Source organism: Triturus cristatus, chromosome 1_2 (genome assembly GCF_964204655.1).
Source record: "Triturus cristatus chromosome 1_2, aTriCri1.1, whole genome shotgun sequence".
In the NCBI taxonomy this organism is placed as follows: Eukaryota; Metazoa; Chordata; class Amphibia; order Caudata; family Salamandridae; genus Triturus; species Triturus cristatus.
Genome location: NC_140580.1, coordinates 42,866,795 through 42,879,879, shown reverse-complemented (window position 1 = coordinate 42,879,879; position 13,085 = coordinate 42,866,795). Strand labels below are relative to the sequence as shown.

The following is a 13,085-nucleotide window of genomic DNA, read 5'->3' as shown; positions in this document are numbered from 1 at the left end:
TAAGAGTTATTGAAGCTTTCAAAAATTAAGCAGTATTTTTCAAAGTCCATAGAAAATTTCCCTTTACGGAAGGGATGTAAAACTTGTGCAGAGTACAACAGTGAGACTTCATTGTCTTCTAAATTCCATGTTTGGTGAAGGGACATTTCTATGTATTATTGCAAGCCATTTCTCATGAATTGTAAAATAAAATTTCCTGAATCGCTCCTCAACATTTCTTTGCTTACCAAATGGCAAGCATTCTAAGATGGAATATGTTGCAGTGCCAAAGTCACTAAAAGCAATCAATCAATCAGTCTTTATTCGATTTAAAAATACAATCATAAAAGACACAAACATAAAAAACATACATTTCAATAAATACCTTAAAATAGCTTATTAAAAGAGCCTTGTTAAAAAAACATTAAACGTTACAACAGACTGAGATATAGTAATAAAAAGTTTTTTAGAATAAAATTGTCCCTGGTACAGCTTAAAAGTGGGGAAGACCCGAACACTGAATTCATTAGGGACCATCAAGGGAGCGCTTAATTAATTTTCTCCTCAATGCCCATGCCCAGCCCAGGTATTTTGCCAGAGCAACAGAAACAAATGTCAAAGAGCTAGTGCGCAAAATGCGTAAAGCTACAGTGCTGCTCCTTGTCCCGAGCAATCTACACATTGGTCTAAGCCAAACGCGCCTTGGAATGGCAAGTGCCGGGCAAACAAACAAAAAGTGGGGAGATGATTCCATCGCAGCCCCACATGCAGGACATTGCAGTTCCGAGTTCGTGGCCCACCTTCCAGTCAAAGATCTAAGGGGCAAAGAACCAGCTCTAAACTGGAAATAAAGTTTCCTGTCACCCACATTAGTCACCACATCCCAGTATAGTTCCAAATAGGGGGAATCTTTGAACTCCAAAAATTTCTCAGACATCCCAGTTGCTTTGTTCAGTACCTGGGAATCTATTCTTTCCCAGTATGCTATTTTAAGAGAACTTTTGCATGGAAACTGGGCAGAGGCTGGGTCGATCCACAACCCTTCCATACCCATGTCCTTTAAAGACGCATGTAAGTTCTTCAGCCACCCAATTTTGTGAAAAACATCAGATTTTATAATGTCATTCAGGCCCTTGGCATAGTGGGAAAGTTCAGGAGTAGTCCACAGCCTCCGCCAGTATAAAACCGGGCGGAGTCTTGCAATATCCTTAATGGACCTCCTGCCCAGATCATACCTAAGTGGGATCAGAGGGGTGCTCTGAGGAAGACCAGTAATTTTACGCAGGAATTTATGCTCCACATTTACTAAAATCGCTAGCTGTTCAAAGCCCCAGAGTTCCGCCCCATAAAGGACAGAGTTTAGGGCCTTTGCTTCATATACTTGCAAAACCGGGCTTATTGGTTTCGTTAATGACCTACTAAATTCCCTGGTCAAAGCACCAGTTATCTGCTTAAATCTTAGGGAGGCCATTTCCAGATGTCTACGCCAATTATTATTATTTGAGATTTGCAACCCAAGATATGTAAAATTGGTCACTAATTCTAAGGGTTGCCCATTCATAGACACTCTTTTCCCTTGAAAGCTGCTATGAGGGTTAAAGGCCATAAACTTCGTTTTTGCCACATTAACCTCTAAACCATGGTCAAGGCAAAACTCATCAAACAGACGAAGGGCTTTTTGCAGACCATTAGATGTTCTGGATACGATAAGCGTATCGTCTGCAAACAATAGTATGGGGATGGAAACACCAGCCAACCTTGGAGCGTCGGTATTAGCAGAGAGCATGAGTTCAACTATCCCGTTGATATAAAGTGAGAAGAGCGTGGGAGCCATAGTACAACCTTGTCTCACACCACGCTCAACCGGGAACTCAGATGTGACCTCTCCCGCCCCTCCCCACTGAATCCTAGCATAGTTAGACTCATGCAGACGCATCACCATAGTTAGAATTTCTTTAGGGAGACCTAGCCTCTCTAGAACTGCCCACAGCCGGTGTCGTGGTACAAGATCGAAGGCAGCCCTTAAGTCTACAAAAGCTACATAAAGACTGCCGTTCCCCAATGTCACCACTTTCCAGTGGAGCTGGACAAAGTAAAAGACTTGGTCCACCGTGCTGGTTAGTTTCCGGAAACCAGCTTGGAAGGGAGACAGAATGTTATTATCATCCATCCATTCTTGAATTTGGTTCAAGACCATCCTTCCTACCACCTTCTGAATAGAATCGATGAGGCTAATTGGCCTATAGTTTCCCGGGAGCGTCCTGTCGCCTTTCTTGAATACAGGTATAATAACTGCCCCCCTCCAAGATTTTGGGACTGGCGCGCCTTCAGCCACAGCGTTAGCCAATAGGGTTATATACTTGCTCCAGTTACCCTTATTGTGAATAAAGACGTCCGAAGGAACCTTGTCCTGGCCGGGGGCACGTCCACTGGTAACTGAGCACAAAGCCCTACTGGCATCTTGGATACAAAAGGGACCCTGGGAATAGAAAACATGATTTGGCACCCATGCAAAATTAAACAAAATGTTACAAGCATATTGGGGTTCGAAATATTGTACCCAATCTGCCTGTGAAACATAGTTGGAGGGGTTATCAGGGCGCCCACCATGGCCCCACTTGAGAATGTTCCAAAATAGCCGGGAATCTCGGGTATGGCATGCGTTTTTTAAATCCAGCCAGTGTTGCTCATCCCAGTTTTTTTTGGCCATCCTTACAGCTTTTTTGTATGCTAGTCTGGCGGAACGGATACCCTCCAGTACACCACTAGACAGGGCTTTCACTAGGTTAGACCTGGATTCCCTACAAGCACCGTCATACCATCTATTTTTCTTAGTTGGAGCCTTATTCTTGTTCCTCAAGGGCTTCGTAAAATAGGAACCTATTTCGGCAAACAACTTCTCATGGCATGCAGTGACTTTATTATTGCCTGGATCTTGGAATAGCAAACCCTCAAGCTCAACAATAGAATCAACTAATTTGTTATCTATATCGGCAATGGCCAGGGTGTTATGCTCGAGCTCCCCCCACTTGAGTCTACGCATATCATTTGTTAGAGTTACCTCAGGCACGCACGTAACCATTCCAACAGGTATTAAACGATTGCTAGACCACCATCTATGCGCAACACAGATAGGGTTATGGTCACTCTCAACTCTAACCTCAACCACCATATCTAGAGCTGGTTGCCATAATTGCAAGCTACATAGGACGTAATCAATCCTACTAGAATGTCGACCATTGTCAAAAGTCTTCGCCCCTTGTTTATCACCTGGCGTCCTCCCATTCAGGGCCCTCAGACCATGCTCAAAACAGAGAGCATTGGTCTGAACAATAATCTCAGTCCACCTATTAATTGGACTGAGGTCAAGAGCAGGTACACCCACAATTGGTCTTCCACAGCTTCACTGCCCCACCCAGAATCGGGGTCTAGGAGCGGTTCAAAGGTGATATTAAAATCCCCGGCTACCACTATTCGCCTCCCACCTGAGTGCTGGTCGATAATGGAGACCAAGAGAGCCAAAACCTGGGAGCCTGTCTTATTAGGGTCCCTCAAATACAAGTTGTAGATGTCCAAATCACCAAGGGTTCCAAGTGACACCCTCACTAGTTGAATATCTTCGGACCCAGTAGGTATTACAAAAGCCTTTGGAAATGTGTCCTGTCGGACCCACATTGTCAGTCCTCCCTTTGGACGACCCCTTATACCCTGGATTGCGGGGACATAGAAATTCAAAAATCCCTGTAGAAACTGAGGCTCACAGGTCCAGGTTTCCTGGAAAAGGCAGACATCAAAGTTGCCTATGTAGCCTAGCCAATCCGGTGAGTCCATTTTTGATTTTAAGCCTGCAATATTCCAAGAAACCATAGACCCCCCCTCCCTTCCTTGGCCTTGGACATGGGCAGAGTTCGCACACCGCTGCTCAAGTCCACATTCTGGTCTTATAGACAAATCGGGGGTTGCTACATCTACATCTATTGTCTTGTCCACCCCGGTAGCAGGGGAGTAACGTAGATGTTTGTTAAACTTATGCCCTCCAACAAGTATACTCGGACTAAGGGGTGTAGTAAATAACTGCGGCCCAGATGTCGGTCAGGCAAAAGCAACTGGGGAGCACAAATCGTTAGCTTCCCAATTTTCCAGATGTGGACTAAGTCCTGCAGGGTAAGGATTATAAAAAAACCCTAGATCATGCACCCTAATTTTTGACTGGTCGCGAGCCAGTCGGGGGTCACAAATATATTGCACTATACGTCTATCTGCAAAGTTGACTAAAATTGAGTCCCCTGGGACATCTTTGGGTCTTGGACCTACCCAACTAACCCTTCTAGTGAAGAGGATCTTTCCATCTAGGTGGTTAGGAAGCGGTCTATTCCTATTTAGCCAGAACGTAACTTTGTTCTTTAGTTGCTGGTACGATTCCGGAACACCTTCCTGTAGTACTGGGACTCCAGTTAAAACAGCAACATAGGGTGTACAGGCAGGGGGCAGATGGATATGAGCCCTAGGCGGTATACTGTTTTTGACCCCGGGTTCCCAGGACCCTTTTTGGTTCATAGGCTTTTTTCCAACATTAGTACTAGGCACTCTCAGAAGATTGTCACCCAAATTATCAATACATTGGCTAGTACTATTAGAATTATCAATGACCTGCACCTTGGGGGGAGCGACCTCGGGTAAAACCCCATGCACTACTTCGTTGTTAGAGGATGTCTGCGGAGGAGTAGGAAGGGTAGAGGACACCCCTACAGGATTGTCCCGTGCCTTGGTAGCTAATTTAATAACATTTTTCAGTGAGCAGAAATTATCCAGAACAGTTTGTTCTAGTCTATCTACCTTCTCACTAACTTGCTTAACCCTTTCCAGCACGGGAAGAATCAGAGAACGGAAAATTTTTTCTATTTCGAGGACCATATTACTCGGTTGGGGCTGGTCTGTATGACAAGAAATATTCTCACTAGGAGATGGGAGAACTTCGCCCTGTGTAACCCCCATTGGAGATTTTTCCGTAACATTAGGGTGTTTGGCCTTCCTCCCTCCCTGGGACCCCCCTACTCGTTTCCTCTTGGCATTAGGGGGATTTACAATTCTTTTGCTAGCCCTAGTCTGCGGGTGGGTTATAACTAATTTATTAGAGATAGGGGGGTTGCGAGTTATTATCGCAGAGTCACCAGAGTCCCCAGGAGCATCACACACGGCACTGCAGGGGTGCGATGTGGAAGGACTTATCCCAACATTCTCCTGCAGTACTAATTCACCCCCATTCTGGACCGCTGACTTCAAAGGAGATTTTGCCCCAGCCAAGATACCCAAAGAAGAGCGTCTAGCTTGCGCTAACTCAACAGACAAGCGACGCTCAGTAATAGCCAGTTCGTGCTCAAGACATGATACAGCTCTTGTAATGAAATGGTCGAGTGTACCGGTCACAGACCCACCCCCGCATGTACGTTTACCTTTAGACGCCATTTGTACTGAGCGTTCAATACTAGGGCCAATATATTTGTTAGCCTACAAGAACCAATTACATGAGAGTAAAAAACAACTCCACTAGAACACAATACTCGCTGTGCAGGATGGGAGGCTATGAAGCTAAACAAGGGGATGCAACAATCACAATCGAGACTGGACGAAGATGAGAACGCCCTTCTACCTTGGATTTAGTGTCACGGCAGCGTTAGAGATGTTGCCCAGTCCAGTCAGGATCGGTCAGAGACGGGCAAGGACGGGCCCGCCCTTGGCCCGGGCTTCGCCCGGGCGCTGCCCGCGCGCGTCCCGCGCTGCGGGTTCTGAGGCAGCCTTTTGACCCCCCGGGCGCAGCCTGATGATGCAGGCGGCGGCGCCCGCAACAGAGGATCCTGGGGGATGTAGTTCTTATTCCTCTCCCGAGTCGGGTCGAGTGACAGCCCACGAGCCAGGTAGGAGCTTCACAAAGAGCCGTTCCCCTCACGGCAGGTCAGCAACCTTTGGAAGCGGCATTCACCAAAAAACAATAGCGCGTCACTAAAAGCGTTGCCCAGCCTACTCTCAAGGAGATGTTTCGCATCTACACCAATTACGCTTAACACTTGGTAGACAAGGGTGTTTTCAGACTTTCGTTTTTTTGATTATGTTCACTACAGCAGTCATGTTTTCCTGTTAAAATCTAAGAATGCAGTAGAGTGTACTTTTTTTAATATCACTATCAATATGCAACTGAAAATCCTCACATTTCTTGTCTCATGGATATTATGGCATTCGCAGCCTCAAGGACTGAGAACCACTGGCTATATAATGCAGTTTGGATGACTCATTCATTGATACCACACAAAGGAAAAAATTAGAAATATTTGTGTTTTAGTTCCCACGCATAATGAAGCAGTGCACCATAATGGACTACAAAGTCAATAGCATCCTTCATTAACTCTGAAGACTGTTAAGATGCTGCATACCATCTAGCAAGTGGCAAGGATGTCTTACGGGGATGCACTTCAGCTCAGGTATCGGTTTTCACGGGTCATCAAGTGACTCTGTGTTCCATGTTTACCAAAAGTCTGGTGTCATGTTTTCACCTCTATCCCAGATGCTTGGTGACAGCACTCTTTTCACATATACCTGTCACTATACGTTGCATTTAATATTTAAAGCCTGGTGTGTTTGACGATTCACCTACTATCAATACTGATTCGCTAGAAAAGCACAAAACTGAAAAAAGCAAAAGGAAGAAGAAACAATATTTTAGTGACAAACAACAAAAGTCAGGCAGAATAATGTTATCCCAGTCTTTCTTGCTGCTTCCTTATATAACAATGTTACACTGTATTTGCACCTTCAGGAAGAAATAAAAATGACTCTTTCACTCTCCTTTTCCTTTCTTTGAATGGCATTTAGTTTATGGTTGTGAAGGTGTGTTTTCAGTGTTTATATGTTTACACTGGTGAGGGCTATTTTACTTTCGGTAGTGTTTTATCAGTTATTATACGTTTAAATCTAAAACAGGACAGCCTAACTATATCCTATTTGCCAAAGTGCCCCTCCTCATTGAACATTACCCCCAATTTAGCAATTTATGATTTCAGCCTTCGAAGTAATCCTCACTTGTCCACATGGAGCTGTGATTCATATTTGGTCCTTCACACAACCGTCCTCTGTCAGCACCCATGTGCATTGCATGTTCTCTCAACTGAGCTTCCTCTCCCTCCGTTGAGCATGATCGAACTGCTAGTGTATTTTATATGTGCATTGAACTTAGCATCATCTGTTTTCCTAATTGAGGCTCACCTACCACCACCCCTATTAAGACTTACTGCTACAACTGTCCCTATCTCGAGTCACTATCTGCTTCCCCAATAAGCATCATCTACTATCAGGGAGCATTGTTTCTTTATTTTTGTGTATCCTTGACCCTGGTCATTGATCTTTATCTGCCATCTTATTTGAGTGTCATCTTGCTATAATTCTTCGCATCCAATACAACACTGTTTATTATCTTCCCCAGCATTCAGCATTATCTATGGATCATCATCTATCTTCGCTGCCAATGTGTGATCGTTTGCTCTGCTCTGGATCATCATCTATTCTGCCCATAATATTCACTTGCCCTGTTATTTGATGTCAACCAGTGCTTCCTTTGCTCTGGATATCGCGGAGAGCTTCTTGCTGCTGACTTGTCTGCCAAGCTTGCCATTGTTTGTTACTACATTGTGTTGAAATACTTGTATCCATGGTCATGTGAGTACAGTTTTGGCCAGCATGGCTCGCTTGTGGGGCGGGAGGGCGGTCGCACACAGGGGAAGGTGTCACGCGGAAGGTCGTAATTGGTGAGGGAAGGGAGAAAAAAAAAATCCCTTTCATTGCCGCCGCTGGGTCCAGCGTCTTCTCTGCTCCTGCTTCCGACACAGGAACAGGAAGGGGGCAGCCAGGCTCCCTCCCCTAAGCCAAAAACAACGCTGCAATGCAGTGTTTTGCCCTGACACAGCTCTCAGTCAGGGGCTGGAGGGCTGAGCATGTTCTCCATGCAGGGTGTAATGCAGCCTGCATGGAAAAGGGGAATGTCGCGCATGACTGTTTTGGGCGGCCCGAGAGGTCTGACCAAACAGTCATTGCGCACTCAGGAGTGGGCAAACCACTCCTCCACTGCCCTGCTCGCAGAACAGCCCCCCACCCACAAAGCAGCCTAAACACATAAAATGATAACTGAAATGTATTATCATTTTATGATTTTGTTCTCACACTGCTTGAAAGTAGTTGGGCGACGCTCCTCCACCATAGCAGAGGAGCTGCCACTGTGAGAGTATCAGAACCCAAGTTGGTATTCTCTTGCAGCAGTTGGGGTGAGTGAGCATTCCAGAGAATGGCGCCTCTGACCAGAGTGAATTTCTTTAGTATTAACGGATGATTTTTCCAGATATCAGTATAAATATAGATGATCATTTTAGATAATGTATAGAAACTTTCCTCCAAAGACAGAGTAGAGTGAATTTTGATTTACATACCATATATAGAATTCCACTAACTTAGATATATGAGCTCTAGTCAGGAGAAGTAAGCTCTATATAAGTGCACATGCAATATGTGCATTGTTAAGATGAAATGGGATCAAGAATTTCAAGTTAAATGCCTCGCCTGCAGTTTTTGTATGAGCTCAATATGGCACACTATTTTTACAGGCTAACTCCCATAGTACTCATTTACATCAAGAGTATGTCACAGAATTATGTTCAGGTACAATGTCATATTTTCCAAGAGGAGAAAACTATGATTACATCATTTTACTGTATATTTTTCCTGCTTGCTTCCAATCTTGCCTGTAGTCCACAATGGCACTCAAAGGTTTTTTTGTGTTTCTGCAAAAGTTGTGTTCTGACAGATGCTGACCAGGGAAAATAAATTAACTAGGTAGAAACAAACTCTGGGGATGTCGACCACCAACAACTTTCTTTGAGACTGTTAAGGCTCAACTTTTTAATCAACATCCAGTGTTGAAACTCACATAGACAATTGTGGACTTCCTTGGAGTCTGTGACAGTATTTGTAATCTTTCCTTCTGTCCTCAACTATGCGATTATATAATATGGTCCTTTTCAATCTAGTCCAAGAAACTCTGTTATGATGAGTTAGAAAAGTGTTGCCACACTAAACACACAAAATACATTTAATATATATCATGTTACTGTATTTTTTCACTTTTCTGGCTATCTTGAGATTTGTTTTTTGTACAATGTTTCATTTGGCCACATGTATATTTAATTTTGTATGTAGGATTTGTATATGTAAGGATTTTTTTAATACCATTAGGCACTTATTTCAATGTGTGCTCTGAAATTCTATTGAAATAACGACTAGTCCTTATGACACTTTGAAATTACATTGCTCTTGGAACAACGTTTATTGTTAGCAACAGTTTGTTAAAAACTGTATTGGGATGTGAAAATTAAGTCAGTTTTAGGTCGCAGCCTACCAGACCGCGTAAGACATCTTGGGGACATTCAGAAAATTGAAATTAGAATGCATTCTGCCTGTTGCATGCCATTGGCTTTTTGGTTTCTAATTCAATGTTTTCCTGCTTTCCATTTGCTTGCTCTATTTGTTTTAGGCTGTCCAGATTCAGTTTGTACCTTCCTTTGCCCAAATCTTATTTACAGTATCCTTCTGAGTACTCCCTTCCTGTAAATAGGCCTGTAAATCTTGTTATCTTGTCACATTTACTGTGCATTCAAAGACTGAGGTCAAATGTCAGGCGCTGTCTTCTGATTACTTTTCTTTCTCCGACTTCAAAGTGAAAGGATTTATGTGAGAATCTTGCTTGATACTGGGGGTAGCAAAGAGTTTTTTTTCTAGTACATGACAACATTTAAATGAACTGTGCAAGTATTTCAGAATTAGGAGCACAAAGCACATTTTTTTTATTTCTGAAGTGTGTTGGAAACACAATACTTTAATATGATCAAAACAAATCATTACACTAGGTGATGCTATTTCCACACATTTTGTTTGGGAACTGCACAGCTTTATTAGTAAAACTGTATGTCTGTGCAAATGTAGTGGCCATTTCAATTGAAAATGTGTTGTCTGTACTGGCAGTATGCTACCACACCATGAATACTCCACTCTATGCCACACCACTCTACTCCTCACCACTGCACTCTATTCTGCACCACTCCACTTTACACTTTTCCACTGCGCTCTGCACCACTGCACTCTGCCTCGCTACTCTACCCTGTGCCACTCTGCTCTATGCCAGTGCACTCTTCGCCACTGCACTCTACCTTACTCCAGTCTCGGCCACACCAATCTACTCTGCACAATTCCACTCTACGCCACTGTACTCTACCCCACTCTGCAACACTGAACTCTATGCCACTGTACTCTATGCCAATACGCTCTACACCAGTGAACTTTACTATGTAACACTCAATGCTTTGCCCCTGCGCTCTACGGCAATCCATTTTACTCCACTCTAATCCACAGCACTCTACACCACTTTACCTATGCCATTGCACTCTATGCAGCTGCACTTTACCCTGCACAACTCCACTCTATTTATTTATTTTATTTATTTAAGCTTGTACCGCGCACAGCTACCCACAATGGGTTTCCCGGCGCCAGGGATAGACTGTAGAAGAAAAGAGAATGTCACCTTGACTTAAGGCCTCTGCCGACTATTGGTCACGCTTAGTAAAGAGCAGGGTCTTCAAAGCCTTACGGAAGCGGAGTAAGTTGGTCTCAGATTTTAATGCCAATGGGAGGGAGTTCCAGTATTTAGGACCAAGAGTGGAAAAGGAGCGGCCTCCCATTTTTGCCAGCTTCCATCTTGGTACTGTGAAATTGCCAATGTCCGATGACCTTAATGAGCGCAGGGGTCTATAGGGTTTTACCAGCCCCTGAACATATACTGGGGCGCTACCCTGCTTAGCCTTGAACATATAGCAGAGTGCCTTGAATTTAACGCGTTCTGGGATGCTCAACCAATGGAGGTCACGCAAAGCGGCAGTGGCTGAGGTGCGTCTGGGGACATTCTTTAGCAGGCGCGCGGCCGCATTTTGCACCACCTGCAGCACATGTATAGTAGCTTTATCTGCGCCCAAATAGAGAATGTTGCCATAGTCCAGGCGTGATGTTACAAGTGCCTGGACTACAGTTCTGCGAGAGGAGAGGGGGAGCATCCACAAAATCTTGTGAAGCCATCGCAAGGTTGAAAAGCAGATGGCTGAGACCTTAGTAGCCTGTTGTCTCATAGTTAGCCTGTCGTCAGTAATGACGCCCAGGTTGCGAACTGCAGTAGATGGTGTAGGTGCATTTCCCAGTTCGATGGGCCAATGGCGAGGACCCCAAAGATGTTTGTTCTGTCCCAGAATGACCACCTCGGTCTTCTCCCCATTCAGCTTGAGACAATTTCTCCGCATCCAGTCGGCCACAAGAGTGAGGCCCGACTTGAGTGCGGAGATGTTGTTTACGTCTCTCCCTGACAAGGAGAAGACAATCTGGGTGTCATCTGCGTAGGAAAACAGGGTTAGCCCAGCTTGTTCGACTATGGTTGCCAAGGGTTTAACATAAATATTAAATAATAAAGGGCTAAGAATTGAGCCCTGGGGGACGCCACGGGTGGAAGGACAAATGGCGGAGGCAGCTTTAGAAGAAAACACTTGGAAGCTTCGGTCACTAAGGAAAGACGCCAGCCAGGCCAAGGCCTGGCCTGCCACACCTAGAGATTTCAGAGAGTCAATGAGGATGGAATGTGACACGGTGTCGAAAGCTGCTACACCACTTTACTCTACTCTGAAACCACCTACTCTACGCCACTGCACTCTATGCCACTCTACTTCATTCACAGCAAATGACACACTTTTCCATGGCACACCTACCCCTAAATAAGTTAATTTGACCCTGGGACAATAGTTACAAGATTATTCCGAGGCAGGGAGTGGTCAGCACAGAAGTTGCTGGAACCTACTGAGCAAAGCACACCGATCTGAGGATGACATTGAGACACATTTACTGTAGGCAGATCGATCAGCACTGGCAACATGAAGCAGTGCTGGATGAGAGTACGCAATCTTTCCGTTACTGAAGTGCCAAGCTGCTGGTAAAATGAGGTACCAGCATTGCAAGAACTTACATAGGTAAGGTGTGAGGACCACCAGAGGATGCCCTTTCACTGAATCACAGTCCTAAATCTCAAGTGAATTACTCTCGACTTTAGTAACTTTATGATGTTGGAATAATTCAGATCACAGGTTATATAATCTCAGGTAGCAAGTGTGAGTGGAGTAAGACTTTGGTGGTGCAGAATAATGTTTGTATTTGTCATCTAGTTATTTGAGCTAGAGGTAAGATTGAAGATAAAAACAAGAGTGTTACAAACCGAAATCGTAAAGCAAGGCACAGATTGACAGATCTTTCATTTCTCATATGTTTTATTTTATGTTGTATCTGTACATCCACTGCCTTTAGGAAAATGCAATGTAGCCCTATTAGAAGTTCTGCCAGTGTCTCTGGTGAGTCCTTTTTATGTGATCCCACAGGGACACCAAGTCAATGTTGTGGATGCTTCTCTGAGGTTCTGAACCAGGAGAAGATCCCTGGTCTAGATTATCTCTGCTTTTGTACCTCTGGGCACTCCTCATTTTAGATTTTAGTGATTTATGTTCCCCATGGATTGCATACTATAAAAGCATCCTGCTCATCCTCAATAGTGTACCTTGCAGTAAAAGAAGCATCTTTTAGGATTCCAGTGATGCACAGTCCCTCTTCATCACCTACAGAAACTTTGCGGGCTTATGGCATTGAAAAATGTATTGGTGAACTTCCATGATGATCTTTCTCTTCCCTGTGTTGCTTTTAGTATTTCATGTCTAGTTTGGTAGTCCCTGAGAAAGATGAGGGTTGTTTCTCCTTTTTATGGCGAGTCCTCCGGAGGCTTCAGTTAATGGCTTGCTGCCCTTCACAGCTTCATAATAATCTTGATGAGTATATTTAAACCATAACTAGCAGTGTTCATTTGAACTACATCTTCAATAACCTCTACATCATGTTATATATGGAGAAAGAGAGGATATTTGTGAAATTAACACCGCAGAACAATGCAATACAAAATTGGGGTCCTGGATCAGCTGCAGGGGCCCTCCTAT

At 44.2% G+C, this 13,085-nt stretch overlaps 1 protein-coding gene across 2 annotated transcripts in view; it reads left to right on the top strand.

Moving 5' to 3' along the window:
• The window catches only part of ACTR6 (actin related protein 6), a 312,465-nt gene that overhangs the window by 176,679 nt on the left and 122,701 nt on the right, over positions 1–13,085 (top strand). The gene's annotated exons all lie outside the window — the stretch shown is intronic.